Raw genomic sequence first — 22,429 nt, 5'->3', positions numbered from 1 at the left:
AGTGTCTTCATTTCCACCAAGTAACATGGAAAAACAATATTGTTCATGTTAAAATGTAGCCAAGCATTAACAGTGTAATATCTACCGTAGTCCAATCTGTTTGACTTGGTTTGAGAATGTTTTGAGATTTTCTTCACATTGTATATTGAATATATTATAAAAAGCATAGGCTTAAGTTAAAAGCCTTTACTTAATACATAGGTGTTTTTATAGTTTACTGCTGACACAGTTTTTTTTCAAATAAATTATTGCATGTGTTTTTTTCCTGAAAACATACAAACAGAGGAAAACAATGTTATGACAGTTATGACCATAAGCAAAAACAGAAGAAAAATAAAAGACATTAAAGTGGTAACTGGTCAGTCTGACCATTATCATCAATACAGATGAGAACTATAGAAAGTTAACTTGTTCATTTGTAAAGAGAAAATTCGATTTGTCACATTTAGAAATGTTTTGAAAAGGGAACATACAGTATAAGCTAACTTTAGTAACGTTTGCTACCAAAAATATTACATCAATTTCCGCGGTTTAGCCAACCGTACAAAGTTTCTGGCTTTGGCAGCTTTTGCTTTCAAAGTAAAGATCAACAGGCAAAGTGCACAAGGATGGGAATTTAACCTATACCACTCTTACTTTTTAGGTAAAGTACACATATTACATAGTTGAAATATCTATGTGCTAGTGGCCAATATTCTAATATTGTATTAGGCTACACTTGAGAATATATAATGATACAGCCAAGGATCATAAAAAGATGATCTCCTGCTGTATGCTGAATTTTACTGATAATAGAGATAAATGCACTTAATTGTTTTATATGGATTCATATGAAATGATTTGGTGGTCAAATGTGATAACATATATTTATTTTAAGTGGCACACAGTTATCAGTGGTTTTAATCACACTGGGGGCTCCTTGCACTTTATTGTGATGTTTTATTGCAAACAAACTATGTCTGAATTATATTGAAAAGGGGTAAGCTATCCTCTCAGTCTACTATGGAAATTGCTGAGTTCCTCCTCCCATTTTGGCATTCATTATGGCTGTGGTGACACATTGAAATGTGTCATATATAAGAGATACAATGAACTCTAAAAGTATTGCACATTGGCAATTTTTTATTAATTTATGGTTCTTATTTCAGCATTTAGGATTAGAAATTATACAATCACTACAGTGCACAAGGTTAGCTTGAATATTACTTTATTTTTATACATTTCAGAATACATTTTGTACATCTGTACAGACAGCAGAGTCTGTCAATTCAAAAGCAATCTGTGGTCTCAGTATTGGGGATGAAGTACATTACAAGTTGGAGATGGGCTTCTTGGTTGTGAGGGGTTCTAAACTCATAAGGGTATCAGCGAAACAGTTTTAGGTTTGGGTATTTATAGTGATGCTAAGCTGTCCTGGCTGATTGCGTCAACACTAGAGAGTGTTGGATATTTACTGATGTAGGAAAGAGTATTCATTTTTTGCAGAGGTGCAGAGGAGTACGTCTCTAGACTTATTCTAGGCACATATCAAAGTCAATTTCAGGGGGATTTTTCATAGAGTGGGAACAGATCAAAGAATGCTGTTGTTTTAGGGGGTTTTAGGATGTGAGTGGGAGAGCCAGGCTGTATTTTACTTTCCTATAGAGTGAAAAGTCAAGGCTCACAGAGTTTGAGTGGCATCTCTTCTGTCAACACCGACCTGTCAGACAAACCCAGAGCGCTGAGCCACGGCGCAGTCACGCTCAGATGAACAATCCTAACGTCTCCCTCCCTCTGAAACTAGATCCTCCCTCACTGAGAGAGTTGTGGTGCTCAAATGCTGCATTCCAACCAACCCATACATTTATGCAATCAGTACAGCAGACTCAAATTGCCCTTCAATCCTAAGCAACATTGCCCTGACTCCTGTGTCTTTTCAACAGCTGTATTAGTTGAGTGCTGGCCTTAGTCCTGGACTTAAACACTACTGTGACTGGGCATGACTGTCTGACTCCAGGGTCTAAACTGCCCATTAATGATGTTGCGCACCACAGCTTGCACTACCTGGCTTTAGCATTACCTCTGACTTCTGACGCATAACTGTCCATTAACAGATACTTCAGGACGGTACAGCGCCCATTCCAGGCCCACCGGAGCTTCCTTGACTCATCACGCTCTGGCAGTTCCCTTAGGCGAGTTGGATGTATGCTAAAGATAATGTCACAACCCTTGATTTGGCTGTCTTCCCGATTGTAGTGGCAGTGAGAAAAAAGCAGATGCCTAGGAGGAAGACATAACTCGATCTTCCAATTTCCTGAGCCCATTTGGAGTTCCTACAATAAGACAGGGATATCTTGGTATTGAGAAAAGTGGGGGGATGTAGTATGCTCAAGGGTAGGTTTAAAGTATTGTCAGGGATGGTGTTTTCTTCTGTGTTGTTTTGCCAGCATAGCTGTAGTTAGTGTTGTTTATGCTAACTGAAGTGGTAAATCGCGGTTACTGGAACAATATATGGGGGTAAAAATCCTCTTAAACTATGTATCAAAGTTAATAATCAAGAAAAATCACAGAATAACAGCACCACTCATTTACTTTATGCACCCAACATATATACCAGCTCTAACACAAGAGAATAGCTGCTTTCTGATGACATCCGAAATTAATCAAACAAGACTGAGCCAGAGAATGAGCGCAGTGGAGCGTGCATTATTTGGATAGAGTGCAGAGTGTTTAACCAGTTGCCCTAATCACCGGCATAAACTACAACTTGCTATTAAAATGTTTAGGGCCTTTTCTCAGATAGCCAATGTTAGCCTAAATAATTATGTAAGTATTTTTGGTGTTTGTTAGATTATGTTCTTCTACAGGCAAGGAGCAGCATGGAAAGAATTTTAGTGTAGCGAGGAAATGAACGTAACATACCTGAAGAGAAGTCCTCAGTGAGTGATGAGTTGGAGTACTGATGGTTTAACTTTGCTTACATTGCCTACTCTGGCCTGAGCCTTGGGCACAGTGTCCGACCAGCTCAGAATAATAGCTACAACTTGCACAATGCCCACCGACCCAGGCATGGTACACGTACTAACATAACCACAACAGTCATGGACACAGGCCGCAATCCAACAAGTAAAATGTTAGCTATTCGCAACAGTGTTGTGTATCTAGAAATCCTATTACGGAATTTGCTTCCTCCAAAACCGACCTACCCACTGCAAGTCAAATTGTGATTCTAATCTTGTTCGGAAATTCTGCTCTAATAAAGTTGAATGGCAGATGCCTTCGATCAAGATCCAAAAGGCTTTGCCCTGACGGCCTGCCTATAAACCACCAGAAATCTAACTGAGTAAGCCTATTCTTTTCTATTTGGTATTAACCCTTCTCTTTCTGACCCAAATTGAAGAAATGTATTCAAAAGACAATTAAAATGATTGAAAAGAAAAAAATATATAAATCGAACTAAACAATATAAAATTATAATATAAATACAATTTCTATGATTCTATTAATTGTTATACTGTTGAAGCCTTGACGGTTCCCCACTGGCTAATAGGAATGATAAGCCAGGCATGGGGTGTGTGTGTGTGTGTGTGTGTGTGTGCATGGGGGTTGGGGGGTGGGGGGGTTAACTAACACTGGAATTGCCTTAGTGAAGTCCCTAATTGGAATAGATTTCTAATGAACTGCTTACTATTACCCTTGCAAACTCGATTACATTTCCTTTTTCATGGAAAACACACAGGCATTTTAACGAAACCCCCACCGCGGACTGAGTTAATGAATCCAAGTGCTCCGGAATAATAACATATCCCAAACTTCCTTAAGAGCATCCCTTCCAACCAGATTCACCTGGGCTTCATTGGCTCAACAGGCAAACCCTGCTAATTTCCCATTCCTCCGCACAAAACGGCTCACAATTTTACCTCTTTCTTTCTGGTTTGATAATGAGATGAAGTCTTACAGTACACATTTCAAGCACATCAATGTCCTCAATTATTCATTCAAATGCACATGAACACTAACACATACAAACACACACATTAGAGGTTGTTGAGGCGAGAGGGAGAGTGAGTGCCTTTCACGTTTACTGCCCTGATGTCATGTTTAAAGTCTACCTAATGCTTATAGACCAGAAACCTCATGGGAAGATGGAACTTCCCCACCAGGAGTACCTTAACATGATCCCCTCAGCACTCTTCCCTCCCAGGTACCATAAATACAGCAAACACATAGCTCGTTGCCCTGGAGGTGGCAGTTACCCCAAAGTATTATTGGGAAGGTGACGGCACAAGGCTATACAATCAGGAGGTAGGCCTTATTTGTCATGAATCTTGAACCAGAGACAGATTTGTCCCCAGGACCTACTATATCATGTTTTTTGCTGCCTGAATGTTGACAGGCGTGTATTAAAAATTGGCTGTACTTGCCCTTTCTTAAACCCTAACCTTAACCTGCCCTTAACCCAAACCTAAGTCTACGCTGCAATAAATGTCCATCCAACTTCACATTATCTTATGAATAATTTGTTCCTCGAAGCAGGTCATGGGTAACATACACTTACAGGTAGATGGACCAACACAATTGAGTGGAAAAAACCCAACAGCTACGAATAGATTTCTTGCCACTCAAGGCCAAATTTTCCAAAACTGCTGAATTAGTTCATAATTTCAGCCTAACCAGCTTAGCTAAAAGTCAACAAGGAACCAGCAAGCAATCATGGTTTTGATGTCTACCAATCTGCCAAATCAGCTCTTAGTTTTCAATTAAACTCTTGTGTCGTTAATTTTACTTGTTTGGCAACATATACTTTCAGAAATAAACCATGCAGGCAGTTACACATACTGCTCTGTCCCATCTTTGGTTACTTCTGGTTAGTTCATACAGTAAATTAATTTCCTATACAACCGAAAGCCTATTTACAGTAGATCTAAATCTAGATTTCTGGTTCTTCCAGCTCCATAAACAGTTGTTGGGAAGCCACTAAAAAAACTCACAAAATGACACTATTCTTTTTTTTATTATCACCAGTAACAGCACTTGTAAGATGTAGATTGTCTTTTGAGAGTTTCTCATTGCCAGTGTGAATATATACATATATTTTTACATATTATGTTAATGCAATTTAAATTAAAATGTTCAAAACATTGATGTAGTCGAAATTGGCTCTTACGCTACAATAACTGTCATGAAAATAATTCAATTAAGTTCAACAGCAATGAGAAAATCTTGGTGCACTGTAAGATGCAACACATGCCCTCTCAGCGCTTTGGCCAGACCACTTACCTGGAAACCATATGAATTAACTAACAATGTTGTTTTACTGGTAACAAACATGGTGCTCTCCATCGGACAAACTTACTACAGACATCATCGTTAGGCCTCATATCCGCAGGGGTGGGGGGAGGGGTGTCTGTTGTCTGTTGGAGGTGTCCCACATAACCGGGGAAAGTAATGTGCGACGATTGCAATTTTCACCTGTTCAAACTGTAACACAATGTATCTCTGACAGAAATCCTTCAACAAGTCTCGTTCATAGAATTTACACTGCTGTAGTGGAAAAAAAACTCCTGGGCAAGTTTATGTTGTCATCAGGAACCCATGGACCTTGTGGGTGAGGTATTTGAAAAGCAGACACGGACAGATACAAAACATTAGTCCCACCTCAATAACCTAAACAGCCTTTCAATCTGAAGGGGATTTGTGTCAATGGGGCCAAGGCTGGGTGCTACTCCTCATTACACAATTCCAGATATAGACAGGATCTTTCATTGTATTGGATTTCCAGCCCACCGCCTGCTGTTTCTCAAGACAGGCTTTATCGTTTGTCATCTTTTTCATTTGTTGCAATTCTTCCAGAGGAAAATTGAGGGGGACAGGATACAGGAGAGGCGGAGGGGGGTGGGGGGGTTGGGGATCCTGGGGTTGGCGGGGAGGTTGAGGGGATGGATGATCTTCCAAGTTGTTTCAATTAACCCCTTCAACCCGTATACATACTATGTCTCAAGTAGGCTGATCACAATGCGATTGTTATGTCATTTTTTCATACTGAAACTCTTTATTGTTTCGATTCACCTCCTAAACAATAATGGCAGTTTATCGAACTACTTCTAAAGCACTGTGATTGCCTGACATTTACTTTAGAAAGCCACTTCAGTTAAAATGTGTCTAATTTGAATGACTAAACCACACAACCGCTGAGCAATCGATGTGTTCTCCTGACTAGCTGCTGTACTTGAAAATTTATTCTCAAACAAACAGATGCACTAGGAAATCAATCTTAGACTTTTCTTACTTACTTTTAGTTTATTTTGAGTAAGTTTTTGTGTGAGGACAGACAGCAGGCTACTCCTGCTTGTATCCATAATCATCTCCTCTCCATGCTAAACTGTGTGATATTGATTACACGCAGGGAGAGTATTTTTCAATTAGTACAGCAAAAGGTGCTAATCAAATTGAAACACAACATAATGAGAAGCATGGGAGGGGGACAAGGGGTGAGAGAAAAAAACCTAGACCGGCCGCAGGGAGCTAAATACAGTTAGCAGTAAAAGCTACGATTTAATACTGCATTTAGAGGTAGAAATGCTACTCAGCTCAAGGTGTTTTGTTGTTTCTGACTTAACATTAGCTGGCTCAAGCCAAATGTTCTACTCTGATTCCAATCCAGTCTCTCTTTATTACCTGTGTTTTCTTTCCCAACTATGTCCCTCTCTCCTCAGGGTGAAGGGATGTTTGACAGGAGGAGGAGCACTCCCAGTCTGAGCCCTAGCTATTTTAACACATCCAGGGCCATGAGCAGAATCCACAATTGAACAAGAAGAGGTTCCGTCAGAACTATAAGTTCATCAGAATATTCAATCCAGCGCCGACTCAAAAGCAATGATGGGCCCAAAGATACTATTTGAGAAACAAGGCAGAAACTCTCTTTCTTCTCACTCTCTCTCGCTCTCTCTTTTTTTGTCTCTCATCCTCTGCCCTGTCATTGTCTTTTTCTCTACCTCCTCCTCAGACAGGCTGAACTAAGAGATGTCATCAGTCCTCGTCTCCTGGGTGTTATTCTGTGGATCCTGTCATTAATAAAGAATATGTAATGAGACATAGAAAAAGAGAGAGAGGAGTGGGGCAGAGAGAGAGGAAGAAACAGACAGACTCATGCATAATCTACTATAACTAATGCTTCTTGCGCTTTTTCCTCACACTCTGTTTTATCGACACCGCTGAAGAACAACTCACTCTCTTCTCCCCTGTCTTTGATAGACACTACAGCTTGGCCTTGACAGCTAATATCTCTCCTGAAGAGGCAAGGCTGAACAACACATTATCGTGCACTCTGACTGATGCTGCTCGCTTGTCAGAAATGCCATCAGTTCATTTCTTGACCTAGTGATTTGTTTGTTGTTTAACCCCCCACCAGAGAATGTTAGATTTTTCCATGCTGTACAGCAATGTTTGACCAATGGATTTTGGATGTTTTAGGCTTAGTCATAGCGAAACCATAAACTACTGATAAAAAGTTTGGGGTTCAAGACAACATACATGAAATGAGTTTGAATAGGAAATATGTCAAAATGAATTGGAAATATAGTAATTGACAAGGTTAGAAATAATGATTTTTAATTGAAATAATAATTGTTCTTCAAATGTTTCGTCAAAGAATCCTGCATTTGCAGCAGTTACAGGCTTGCAGACCTTTGGCATTCTAGCTGTCACTTTGTTGAGGTTATGTTAAGAGATTTCACCACATTCTTCCTGATACACCTCCTAAAATTTGGACTGGCTTGATGGGTACTTCTTACGGTGTTCCCACGACAACTCAATAGGGTTGAGATCTGGTGACTGTGCTGGCCACTCCATTATTGACAGAATACCAGCTGACTGCTTCTTCTCTAATTGGTTCTTGCATATTGCTCATTGTCCTGTTGTACGAGGAAATCTGCTTCCATAGGGTATGGCGTGGCGTTGCCAAATGGAGTGTTAGCCTTCCTTCTTCAAGATCCCTTTAACCCTGTACAAATCTCCCAATTTACCATCACCAAAGAACCCCAGACAATCACATTGCCCCCACCATGCTTGACAGATGGCATCAAGCACTCCTCCAGCATTTTTTTCGTTTGGTCTCCATCTCAAGAATATTAATCTTTATGATCCAAATACCTCAAAATGTAATTCGTCTGACCATAACACTTTATTCCAACCTTCCTCTGTCCAGTGACTGTGTTCTTTTGTCCGTCTTAATCTTTTATTTTTATTGGCCATATGGCAACTCTGCCTAGAAGGCAGGCATCCCAGAGTCACCTTTTCACTATTGATGTTGAGACTGGTGTTTTGCGGTTACTATCCGTTTCTCAAACTGGACACTCTAATGTATTTCCTCCTCTTGCTCAGTTGAGCACCGGGCCTACTGCTTTTTCCATTCTAGTTAGAGCCAGTCACGCAGGTCTGTGAAGGGAGTAGTACACAGCGTTGTACAAGATGTTCTGTTTCTTGTCCATTTCTCACATGGCATAGCCAGGAAAACACTTTTCTTTAATCAGCACAACAGTTTTCAGCTGTACAAAATTGCAAAAGGGTTTTGTAGTGATCAATTAGCCTTTTGAAATGATAAACCTGGATTAGCAAACACATCGTGCCATTGGAACACAGGACTGATGGTAGCTGATTATAGGCCTTTGTACACCTATGTAGATATTCTATAAAAAATCTGCCATTTTCAGCAACAGGAGTCATATACAACATTAACAATGTCTACACTGTATTTCTGATCTGATTTATGTTATTTTAATGGACAGAAAATGTGCTTTTCTTACAAATACAAAGACATTTCTAAGTGACCCCAATCTTTTGAATTGTAGTGAATATCAATAAATGTTGCTCTATTTTTGACCCTAATTAAGTCAACCGTGCCATTTAAAATTGTCGCGTTGTCAAATAAAGGGAGGAGTTCAGGACCTCTGTCTCCTGGTACAAATATATTTGGTTCGGTTTAGCACTGGAAACATTTTACCACCCCCCCAAAATGAATAATTATGAACAATCCTGACCACCCACAACTTTTCCCGGGAATTCATTCTTAAAGATACATACATTTCCAGTCATGTTTCAATGCATTATTGGACATGAAAGTCTGGAAAGATAGAATATGTGCTGATAGAGCAGTGGGTTGGACTCAAACCCATACTGCAGTAGTACATGATGGAGTTGGCGGCTTGGACCACCAGACCACCCTGGGTTGGGAAAAAGGCTGAAATTGTGTTGGGAGTTAACTGTAAAAGGAATAGCTTTAAATAAATCGTATTTCTGTTGAGTTAGATAAACTTGTGGATAATGTTTTTGTTTCAGTGTGCAGTTTGAAGGAGGTTGCTAGCTAGAGCTCATTTAGTTTTGATTCAACTTTATTGTCACTGATCAAGATCTAGTACAGTACAACGGAAAGCAGTTAGCATCTAACCAGAAGGGCAAATAGAAGAGGGCAGGAAATTTCCAAGTGAAACAATTAAGAAAAATGTATGTTATAGCAGGGATTTGTATATGTGCAATGAAGGCAAATGCAAGTACAAATGGCGATTCTAAATGTGCAATGAAGGCAAATTGAAGGTGCAAGGGTAGCATGTGCGACTGAAATGAGGTAGACACCTACATGTAAACATTTGAAAATGTCTTTACAAAGCAATGTCACAGTCCAGTAGTACAAAGAGGGTATTGCAACAAGGTCCCTGAGAGGCAGTACTAAGTGATGGGTGGGTGGATAGGATTAACAGAGTTCAGCTGGGTTTCAGTAGCTGGAAATAAACTGTTCCTGAGCCTGCTGCTGTGAGAACAAAGAGACCTGTACCGTCTGCCTGATGGGAGGACAGTTTGTGGCGTGGATGTGAAGGTGCCGCGCGACCTATGCGCTGGAGGTCTACGATGGTTGGGAGCTGGGCACCAGTGATGTGCTGGGTGGTTTTCAACACCCGTTGCAGGGCCTTCCAGTCGTCCACGGAGCATCCGACAAACCACACTGTGGTGCATTTACTCAGAAATCTCTCGATTGTGCTGCGGTAGAAGTTCACATGAATCTTGGAATACCGGCGGGCCTTCTTCAGCCTCCTCAAGAAGTACAGGCACTGCTGTGCCTTTTAGACCAGGGTTGGGATGTAAGGGGTCCAGGAGAGGTCCCAGGATGTGGACACCCAGGAATTTGAAGCTGGACACACGCTCCACCTCAGTACCATCAACGAGGACTGGGTCGAGGCTGCAGCCTTTGGATTTCCTGTAATCCACAATGAGCTCCTTGATTTTCTTTGCATTAAGGGCCAGGTTGTTGTCAGCGCACCATGCCGGCAGGTACTTGACCTATTCCCTGTATGACTTGTCATTGTCACTGATCAGGCCTACCACCGGGGTGTCATCTGGGAACTTGATGGTGCTGTTGGAACTGTGTACAGGAACGCAGTTGTAGGTAAAGAGGGAGTACCGAAGGGGCTCGGCACGCAGCCTTTTGGAACACAAATGTTCAGGATCAGGGTGGAGGAGGTGAAGTTGTATAACCTGACAGACTGGGGTCTGTTGTTTATGAAGTCCAAAGCCCAGTTGCAGAGAGAGGGGCTGAGCCCTAGATCATGGAGTTTGTTGACCAGCCAAGAGGGGATGTTGAATGCTCAGCTAAAGTCTATGCACAACATTCTCACAAAGCTGTTGGTTTTGTCCAAAGCCATGGTGTTGTGGTCCCTCTCCTCTTTAGCCCGGAGGTCGCGGTGTCTATGATTCCCCCCAGAAATCTATACCTTAGATTTTTCCGACTATAGGACAGTTTTCCACTTCGCCTCAGTCCATCTAAAATGAGCTCGGGCCCAGAGAAGGCACTGGCATTTCATGGATTTTGTTTATATATGATTTCTTCCTTGGTAGAGCATTTGTGGATGATGCAATGTACTGTGTTCACAGACAATGGATTTTGAAAGTGTTCCTGAGCCCATGCTGTGATGACCACTACAGAATCATATGCGTTTTTAAGTCAGTGCCGTCTGAGGGCCCGAAGATCATGACCATCCAAAATTGGTCCCTTGCATACAGAGATTACTCTGACAATGAGATCCCCAAACTCAAGTGCAATTTTCAGCTGCGATAGGTTATTCTAGAATTGTGACACAATTTACCCGCACTGTCTTTCACAGAGTGATGAACCCCTCCCCATTCTCACTTCTGATAGACCCATCCTCTCTGGAATGATCTCTTAATACCCAATCATGGTGTGTTACCAAATGACCAAATTAGTTGTGTGAGATTCCACCAGGTTTAGTTTTTTAGCATTACACGTTTCCAGTCTTTTGGTGCCTCTTTCAAAACTTTTTTAAATGTGTTGCTGGCATCAAATTCAAACTGAGCATATATTTACCAAAAAACAATAACATTTCTCAGTTTCAACATTTGATATGTTGTCTTTTTACAATGTTCTATTGAATATAGGGTTTAAAAGATTTGCACATCATTGCATTCAGTTTTTCTTTACATTTTATACAGCACCCAACTTTTTTGAGATGTGGTTGTACTATACTCTGTGCTTTTAAAATGTATGAACTTCCAAAGTCCCTTTGGATAGGGACACAAATAAAAAAATGTAAACAAAATACATTTGAAGTAAGCATTACCAATGAGTTCAGGTGAGAAGCATTCTTTCTCTCTGACTCATATTTTAACAATCTCTCCTTGCTTTTCAGCAAATTCCAAATTTCTTCTCTGTCTGTTGGTCTGCCTTTATCGCTCACCTACACAACTCTCTGTTACATTATAGTAATTGCATTGACCTTTATTAGTGGTTGGCCATCTTCCACTCTCAGCTCTACTTCTTTACACCTTCACTCAACTAACGTTGAAGCCAAGGCCAACATTAGAGGCAATATCATTGATGGAATCCAGGGTAAGACAGTATGTGTGTGTGTGTGTGTGTGTGTGTGCACACTCCTTCAGCCCTTTTACACTTGACATCAGTGTGATTCTTGTTTGTTGTGATAATGGTTTATTACTAAGACTCAGCCTCCAACCCTGACAGATAATCAGTTCACATTAATGTGGGATTCATTAAGTTATCACTGTAATTAGCCCCTACAACATCTCAGAGGACACTACAGCATTTTTCCAAAGGTCAGGCAAGAGACAGTGTGCGTGTATGTGTGTGGGTGTGTGTGTGTGGGGGGGGGGACTACAGAAATGGGTGACTGTGTGTGTCTGTGTTTACGGACATGTGTGTGTGTCTGTGCAATGTTAAGACAATCATTTCTGACAAACTCAAATACTTAAACCATGTAGAAATGATCGCGGTGACTTTATATAATCCTTCAGAACCAAAATCCACTGTTACCTGCCTTGACCACATTTAATCCCATCTCTGTCAGTCTACTCCTGATATGCTCAGACAGACTCAGAATTCCTTATTACCACAGTTTAGCCTCATATCACCTCACTAGCGCAGTTTGTTGCTAGCATGTCCATTGCTACCCATATACTGTTGATGTGGTTGGCTCAGGAAGAGAAACTCACTCCTATTCATAAGCATCCGTAGCATATGTACTAATTAATTATGCATTTTAATAAACATAATTTAATCACTAGAAGGAGTTTGTCTTGACGGATCTCTGGTTTGTGGCTTTAAATAACTATCATCCCTTGTGATCTGTTGTGGTCCCTCTCCTCTTTAACTCGGAGGTCGCGGTGTCCATGATTCCCCCAAAACATCTCAAATTTTGATTTGTCCAACTACAGAACAGTTCTCCACTTCGCCTCAGTCCATCTAAAATGAGCTCGGGCCCAGAGAAGGCGCTGGCGATCTGAGGAGGGATGGTGAAACTTTAGAGGCTTTTAATGCAATACAACTATTATGTTGCTGAAGACAGTACCACTGGTTTGTTTGCTTGTACACAGCCTAACGGGCCCCTCGGCTAGTTCTCTTTATCTTTGCTGTGTCTGTCTTTCTTAGTCTGTCATAGGTTCCAGTCAGGCGTGGCTCGCGTATGGAAATCGTTTCAACGTTGGGATACTGTTTCTGTTCGGCTTTTGATATGTGTTTTTGGACTGAGTTTCTAAACAGTCACATCTTTAGGGTAGTGCAACATGTGTTCTGCTGTTGATTTCTTTATGCATTGACATTCAAATTTTATTCATATTTAACAGGAACGGTTCACTTCAGAGACAACTTTGTATTTAAATCCAAGTTATGTCTAATATGCTGCATGTAATTACGGGGGCGGGGGGGGAGGGGGTGATCAGGAGAGGAGGAGGGTGAAAGATGGAGTTTGTGTTGCAGAGAACGTATATCTGTGAAAGGACAGATATGAAGAAAGAGAAGAGAAGGAGAAGATAAATCTCTACTTCTGAGAAAGAGCAAGCAGACAGTGAATGTTTGACTGATATACTGTAGGATCTACCTGGGAGCTGCTTGTTTTCTCTCAATCTTTATTGACAAACTCCTGTGAGGTCCTGGTGAAAATCTATCCGCTTTAAAGGACTCACTTAATCTTCATCAACGTGCCAAAATAAAAATAAAATGCTATTTTATACCACGTGAGTTCACACACACATACACACATCTCTGTCTCTCATCTCACACACAATAAAACGCATAGCCTACACTAAACAGGCTACAGGAAGTAGACATGCACACAATCATGCACTCTCACAAAAAGTGATTGGATTTTGTTAAAAGAGAATGGCTCGTGTGAGTTCAGAGCTGCGTGGCCTCAGGCTTCATCACTATGGGACACCTCTAGAGTTTTACTGTACACTCTGTTCCTCCTCAGAGTATTCCTTGTTTTACAGATGACACTTCATTAAGAACGAGAGTGTGTGTATGTGTGTGTGTTTTATCAGCGCTACTGTACAAGAATGCCCTCAGGCCTGCAGTACCACTAGATATCCCTTGGGGTGGTGGGGACTTACTGTAGTCGGTTTGATATCCATGATGACGCGTTCTCCATTGTAAGAAACACATCAGATACTGTTGTTGACTGGAGGCCAGAAGGTGGTGCTCGTTCTGGAAGTGGACTGGTCATTTGACCTCTACCAGACTACAGCAGGCCTATGCTGACGAGGTAGCGAATTTCCAGAGGGGCCGTGGTTATCGGTGCAGGCCTGCAGTAGTCTGTTGGGAGCCTGGGCTATGTTTATAGGCTAGCTGTGCGTGGCCTTAAGATGGCTGGCCTACAAAAGCAAATGAGGCTAATGAGGCACCTCTCCATGTTATGGTCATTGTCAGCCTTGCTGTGCAGAACAAAATGGTGGCCTTTCTATCCTTGGGTGTCGAGACGCACAACAACCTTTGTAATGTTTGAATCCTATTTTAATTTCAATTTAAACTGCGGATACCAAAAAGGCATTATATGTGTATGTTTGCTCTATCAGTGTAACTGTACAAGAATGCCCTCAGGCCTGCATTACTGCCAGATATCTCTTGGGGTGGTGCTCTGATGCAGGTCCTGAGGACGGGGGGTGCCATCTGGCGTTGCTAAAGTCTCAGCCGGGGGCTCACAGGTGGGAAAGTGTGCCCTTATACCACCGCCTCCTCCCCCAGCTTCTCCAAAGGCACCCCCACAGTCAGCCGAGAACAGCCTGATCATTTATTTATTAACAGCTGGGGGTGAAGAGCAGCAGTGCACTGGACTGCCACTGCTTCTCCTTCCCTCTCTCCCTCCAGTCTCTCCTTCTCTCCCTCCATCTCTCACTACATAGTCAGGACACAGTGCCAGTTCGCTGAGCAGTTCACACCCCCTCAGTTTTCCCTTCTATCCCTTTCTTAACATTTCCTTCTATCCCTTTCTTAACATTTTCTCTCTATTACCTCTCCCTCCATCCCTCCACCTCCTCACCCCTGCCCTGCTCTGTAGCTGTGTCTACATCCCATTATATCTCTCTATTATCTCTGCCTACAACTCTGCTTCATCTCACTACTCTTTATTTTACCTCAGCTCCTCTTTTCTTCCTCCTCCCAGTTCTCTTAGCCTTCCTCTCTTTCTCCTTCCCTCCTTCCTTCCTGTCAGTGATGAGCACTTTCACAGCAGGACTGCACTGAGTAGCTTGCCTTCCCCTTATGAACATCTTACACTCAGCCCCTGACCTAAACTACATTGATTCACTGTTTCTATTGCTATCTTTCTTTTTAGCAGACCAGAGAAAATGATTTTTTTGAGATTATTTTCATCAAATTAGAGGTTATAAACATATTGATGACTATATGTGTTTAGTTGATTCGGGTCTCCAGGAGTTAAGACGGCAGGGAGTGGAAGAAAAAGAACAAGTTAGAGAGACATATAGAAACACAAACCCAAACATAACTCTAGAGAGCAGACAGGGCACCACCTCCCCTTCCACCCTGTAGATCATTGTTAGTAATCACTCCTGGGGAGTGGAGAGGAGCCCGCGCATATAACCACTCTCTCACACACACACACACATGCACTCACACTGGTGTTGGCTGATTAAAGTCTGAGATAAATGTGCCATACCCATGCCACCGTCTGCTTTCTCCATAGCGCCGGATGTGAGTTACAGTTGTGTGTGCGTGTACATTTGTTAGGAGCAGTAAACATTCTGCCTGTGGTGGGAGGGACTGTCTTCAGTGGCTGTGCTTGGGGAGCAAATGGCTTCAAGGGGAAAAAACAATTGATGCCATAATAAATACTGTTATTTTCCAATCCATCTGGACTGAAGTAGAACCCACGTCTTGGTGATCTGGCTTGGTTAAAACATACCATTATTTGGAGTTGTGTCCAGTCCATCAGCTGAGAGGTGGACAGTCTTCACTATCGATAGGCACCTCGGTGCCGAAACTCAGTGCCTGCTCCAATCACCATGCATGGCATCCACTGATGACCAATCAGAATGTACGGCAAGGTTGTTTAACACATCGGTCGTCAGCAGCTGACCTGTGGCAACACTCCGTCTATTGTGTTGTCTAAACCATCACTGATCCCTAGCACTCCTGTTAGCAGAGACTTAATCAAGCTGTGGTCTGTCGTAGTCTAGGAGACATCATGGCTCTCCACTCACTTCTCCCCCAGTGAACCAGCACATTCATCATCCATTACAACACTTCTCTCCCAATTTACGGCAGTCTCCTTCAATTACGCACAGGCGCAAACTGGAAATAATCAATGTTTCCCCATTAAAACCGCCAGTTATGAAAATTAGGGAACTGTTTTTTTTTTGGATGCTCTTTAATGCTTCCCATATGGCTACGATACACACACACACACACACAAACACAGGCGCGTGTCCGCACACGTAGATATCCACACTCGAGCCCAACACCTGGCGAGGGAGATCAGACGGGAGACCAACTCGTTGCTCCAAAGGGAGGAGCTGTGTGCTTATGTGTGTGTGTGTGCGTATGTGTGTGTGTGCGTATGTGTATGTGTGCGTATGTGTATGTGTGCGTATGTGTGTGTATGTGTGCGCGCGCATGTGTGATAGAAGGCCTCCATCATAGATTAACACATCAACAATAAACCTCCACCTCTTTGAAATTTGTAAGCAATTCCAGAGAGTGTATAAGAGCTAAGATATCTATTGAGCTGGCCTGGGTTAAAATCAGTCCCCACTGACCAGCTCACACACACATGGATGGGTGTTTCGACAAATGAATGGGCCAATTTGTGAAACTGGTCAACCTTCCAAAATGGTTTGACATCCATATAAAATTTGTCGCAATAATAATAACTAATTAAATTAATATAGCAAAAAGACTTTTCAAGCTACGCCTCTGTCCTTTGCTCTGTCCTTGTTTCCTGAACACATTGCCTCTCTTTGAAAGTGCTTTGGAGCAGGAGGGGTGGAGCATTCACTCCTCAACTCCATTGTGCATTCAGAGGGAGATGAGGAATGGAGGAACCACGGTTAGAATCGCAATTGGATTCCCCTGAATCTTCCCGTCCTCTCTTGTCGCTTTTTTAAAACCTACAGTATTAGGTAGAAGGTGAGAAAGAAGGGACTTCCTACCTTCGTATCCAATGGGTTTTGAGAAGGAGATGAGAGAGGATGTGACAAATCAAGAAAATCGGATTGCGTGTTTTGTATTGTCTGTAACGTTGTAGTATTGCCCATCAAGCCAATTCAACTTGTAGGAGATGCTTGAGGAAGCATGCGGTGAAATCTCTTCAGATAACCTCAACAAATTGGCTAGAATACCAAAGGTCTGCAAGGCCATAATTTCTGCAAATGGAGGATTCTTTGATGAAAGCAAGAATACAATTATTATTTCAGTTACAAATTCCTATTTCCAACCTTGTCAAATATATTTTCTATTCAAACTCATGTGTGTTTTCATGGAAAACAAGGACATTTGTAAGTGTATCAGCCGTATCGTGGTTGAAATAATGATTGTGTACCCGGTAATCAAGGGAGAGAGTAATTCAATTACTTATTGTAGCATTTGATAGTCCATTGTTCATGATGTTACAGACTTGATACAAACTCAATCTCATCTCACTTAATCTCAAAGAAACTTGCGGGCATACCTCTACTTTATATGCAATGCAACTCAGCCCATTTGTTAATTACTGTTGCACTTTGACTGAACGTGACTTCCTGTGTATGGACAAATTATGTTATTTTGTAAACTAAACCTAACAAGCCTACATTAATACACTTCAACAGTGACCCCAAACCTTTGAACGGTAGAGTATAGATATAAACCATTCATATATCAGGAAATAGATGTGGTTTGGCAGTATTGGATGTTAAAACAAGATGACCAAAGATTAGCTATTTACCTTGGCTTTATTGACATTTCAGCCATTTATCAGATGCTACTATAAAGAGGCACTTAATGGAGCAATTAGGGTTAACGGCTTTGCTCATGAGCACAGATATTTCACCTTTTCAGTTTTGGATTTGAACCAACACATTTTGGTTACTGGCCAACTCTCTAACCCATAGGTTTCTGCCCCATACCAGTCAGCTAAGCACCTAAAATACAATAGTTAGTATATACAATTATAAGTTAAGGAAAAATATTGCCTTATCTTGGCACTGTGGAATATGTGCAGCTATTACATAACCGAACAAATAGATCAAATATTAACATATTCATGAAAGAAATGAGGTAGAAGCATGAACTCCTAGTTTAGAAGGAAAGGTGTTGTCTGGGCACTGGACCAATGACAGGGCTTCCACTAAAGACTCCAATCATGAGAAAGGTTTTGATTAAACTTCTGAATGATACTGAATGTATATTAGATATGTTCCTCTTCCTGCAGTCATGGAAACAAATGGTAAATCATTATAAAGGAGTTTGTATCAGCTCCTAACAGTGGTCCAGAACATCAAATGCTAACTGTTATCATAACCACATAAAGTACATGTATTCACCAAAACACACAAACACTAAAACGTAACGTCATTGTATGTGTAAAAATACTCATGAACACACACAAACTCCCTCATATATTATACATAACACACACTGTATTTACCCAACTTGAGCACGGTCTACCTTCATCAGGCTGTGTTGACTCCTCTGCAGCTCAACACAGCCCTATCTTCCCCAAGGCTCAGTGTAGCACCTACAGCTTTCATATCTCCCAGTCAGAGATAGATAGGCCTACCTGCTCCTGTTTCTTGATGTGAATAAACTCAGTCAGTGCTGTGAACTATCACTGCTGGCTCCACGGCATTAGCCTATCACTGTTAGCTTAGTCTTCCCTAGCGTTCCTCCTGCTGTCCGGTACTGATAGCGCTGTGGGTTTTTTAATACGACCAGGCAGTGGGGTGTGCTGCTGCTGAGGAATGGTAGAGAAATAGCTCTGGGCCTTTTAGTGCTGTGGCTGGCAGCCTAGACCCCGTCCACCTGGACCTCCAGGGGAGCCTGGGGTCCTGGACGAAAGAGCCTTCCACATGTCAGAGATGGACTGTCTTCATACATACAATGCACATGCACACATCCATTCCGCACACACTCGTCAGAATGGTGCTAGACGGACCACGCTGGTCACTGCACATGATACGGCTTTATCAGAGATGCTAGGAACTTGCGTGGAACAGACAACCTCCCCCCGACTGGCCCTCAGCCAATGCTACATCGCCTGTTCAGGCCATCAGAGGCTGCCAGGCAAAGAGAGAGAAGAGAAAAAGAGAGTGGAGGAACAGCATGGAGAGGTATACAGAGGAGTGTCAAGAGGGAGAAAGAGAATGGAAAAGGAAAAAACAGCAGAGAAAGAGTGATGGACAGAGAAGAGGGACATTAGAATCAAGAAAGGAGAGAGAATAAGACAGGACAGCAGCAGAAAAGGAGGAAGGGAGAAAGAGAGCTGCAGCTGTACAGAGAGAGGGAGAGCAAAAGCTGCAGCGACAGAAACTCACCTCAAAGTGCCTTGCAGCTCAGCTAAAAGAACTAGGAGGAAATAAAGGAAGCGTTATCAGAGGCCAGGAAGTGGGTAGGGGGCGTTGGGTAGTATAATAATAATAATAATTATAATCTTGATAAAATAGAGGTTACAAGGAAACACTAGTCCTACTGGAAGGTGTGCTTACAGTACCACTAGGGACATTGCCAAGTATACAAAAGAAAGTGCTGACAAGAGTCTACTGAGAAGAAAGAATGTACACCCCCTGGAACGTTTAAAAAAAATATTTGGACAACGAATTTTGAGCTAAATTCCAAACACATTATTTGATAAAGGAAAACCAATTTAACAAATCACACAAAAGAAATTAACTTTGAAAGCATTAGTGCAAATTCATGCATTTTTGCCATCACATAAAATGAATAACATTAGAATCAGGCACACCAAAACAGGTGCAAATGATTAGAAAATAATTCCAGTACCAGAGTAACTTGGGAGTTTTCAACCATCCACAAAGATTAGAAGCTTGGTCTGGTTTGGTTTTAACCGTATGAATGTGTGGTAACACTTCACGGCAAGATCAAAAGAACTATCCACGGCCCTCAGAAGAAAGATGATTGATGCCCATGAGTCTGGGAGGGGTTACAAAGCTATTTCCAAGCAATTCAAAGTACATTTGTCTGACAGATCATATAAAAATTTTGAAAAATCCAGAACACTGGATAATTACATCTCCCAAATTCAGTCTAAGAAGTAACTGATATAGGCTCATACAAGTCTATAGGAAACCCAGGGTGACATAACCGAATCCACAGGCCTCTTTTGCCACAATCAAAGTACAGTGGATATAAAAAGTCTACACCCCCCTGTTAAAATTCCAGGCACTTGTGATGTAAAAGCATGAGACAAAGATGAATCATGTCAGAACGTTTTCCACCTTTAATGTGACCTATAACATGAACAATTCAATTGAAAAACTAACTGAAATCTTTGAGGGGGAAAAATACAAAATAAAAAAACTCACAATAACCTGGTTGCATAAGTGTGCACACCCTTAAACTAATACGTTGTTGAAGCACCTTTTGATTTCAAACAGCTCTCAGTCTTTTTGGGAAGGAGTCTATTAGCATGGCACATCTTGACATGGCAATATTTGTCCACTCTTCTTTGCAAAAGCACTCCAAATCTGTCAGATAGCGAGGACATCTCCTGTGCACAGCCCTCTTCAGATCACCCCGCCAGATAACACACCTACGTCTTACCGATGTCAACCCAACATACACACGAGATGTCGGCGGAATGCAGTATAGACGTCGGCTGCTCGTTGGCAAAATGTAAAGTAGACGTCGACTTTTCCCTTCCGCCGATGTGTGAACGACGCTTCCCGCTTCTCCGCCAACGTTTAGCCGACAGTTAATAGCTCTACTGCCGACAGTTAATAGATCTACTGCCGATATTTAATAAATCTACTGCCGACGGTTAATAGATCTACTGGTGACATTTAATAAAACTACTGCTAACGTAAAGTGAAGAGACAAGATAAAGAATAAGGTATGAACTTTATTTACAGAATGTACAATTTAACAAATATAGAAAAAACGAAAGAATCCTAAACAAAAACACCCAACAATTGTGCATTATGTAGGCTACAAATTGTCCTCTTCTTCCGCAGGTCTCTCCTTCCAGTTGCCGTCCCCGCCCTATTGTGTCATTATTGTGTCATTATCAAGACACAATAGTCTTGATAATGGGGACAGAGGGACAGAGTGGTACAGAAAGTAGAGTGCCAACAAGGTACATGGAAGAGGAGAGAGTAGACCATAGTGGAACAGAGGATGGAAGAGAGGAAAGAAGAGGAAGTGAGGAAGAGGGGAGGGAAGAGGGAATAGATGGAGGGCAGCCCCGTTCAACAACATTCCCACCACAGCAAGATACACTTCCAGAGGAAACACTGAAGTATGGGCAGCATCCACATTTCCAATGATGAGTTGGTTTTGTCCACCAATGTTTAACTTCTATACAAATAAGCAAGTGTTGAACTTACACATAACAGCATCCTTCAGTGGCATTGACCGGATGACAGCCTTCTGCCCCCTCCTGCACCAGTTCAGTTGGGTTGCAAAGTCCAGTGTGAAGACCTTCTTGAACAAATACCACACAGTTTGTTTAACATTCTGTCCCCAGTTGAGGACAACTTTGAGGTCTGAAATGCTAACAAAGCATTAGACCTGCACACTCATACTGTTAGGGGATGTCATACTACAACTTTGAATCATGTGTTTGAAGTAGGTGCAAAGTCTTTCCAAGGGACCCTCCAGTAATTTTATTTATAATGTTAAACAGCAAGTAGCTGTAGAGTTTGGTGGAACACGTTGCTCACTGGTCTGAAAACAAGGTCTTGGAGCTAGAAGAGACAAGGACAGGGCTGAGTAACATTGAAAGTATAACAGGACTACAGGACTGTTGTTTTGTGTTATACTCATTCAACCTACTTCCAAGAGTGTTACTTTCTTCCATCTGACTTGAAGTTGTAAGTTGGACCTCCACTCCTGGCCTCCAACTCGCTGTTGGGACACAAATAGAAGATATGAAAATAGTGGTCAAGCTGTGTCACGGTCCAGGTGCCATTTCCAAGCAGCCTTGGATCGTGGCATGATTATGTTCACTGTGTGTACCTGTGTTCTGGTAGGTTAATCACCATGTCTATTTAAGTTAATTCCTTTCAGATGCTGGTCTGGTTTGGCCTGTGATCTGGTCTGGCCTGTGATCTGGTCTGTCCTAGAACTTGGATCTGGATGGCTAGTGACTAAAATAATAAACATCAAAATGTGTATAATGTAATATCTGACCCTGTTTACGCTTCTGTATCACTTGCCACTACTGATGCCATTCTGGTGGTTTGTCTTTGCTCTCACAACCAGTGGAGGAGTGGTTTTAAGATGAGCTTCCTTGCCTTGTTAGTGGAGAGGTTGAGTTGTGTTGGAAGGAAGATGATCTTCCTCCTCCTGACACTGTTGAGGAGGATGATGACCGAAGTCTTTAATTTATATATGAAAGAACAACAAATTAGTTGAAAAGGCTTTTCTACCAGATTATTTTAGTCAAGATATTTTACTAGAATAATTGTCTATTTGGATATA

Source organism: Esox lucius, chromosome 1 (genome assembly GCF_011004845.1).
Source record: "Esox lucius isolate fEsoLuc1 chromosome 1, fEsoLuc1.pri, whole genome shotgun sequence".
Taxonomy (NCBI): domain Eukaryota; kingdom Metazoa; phylum Chordata; class Actinopteri; order Esociformes; family Esocidae; genus Esox; species Esox lucius.
This window is presented reverse-complemented; position numbering follows the sequence as displayed.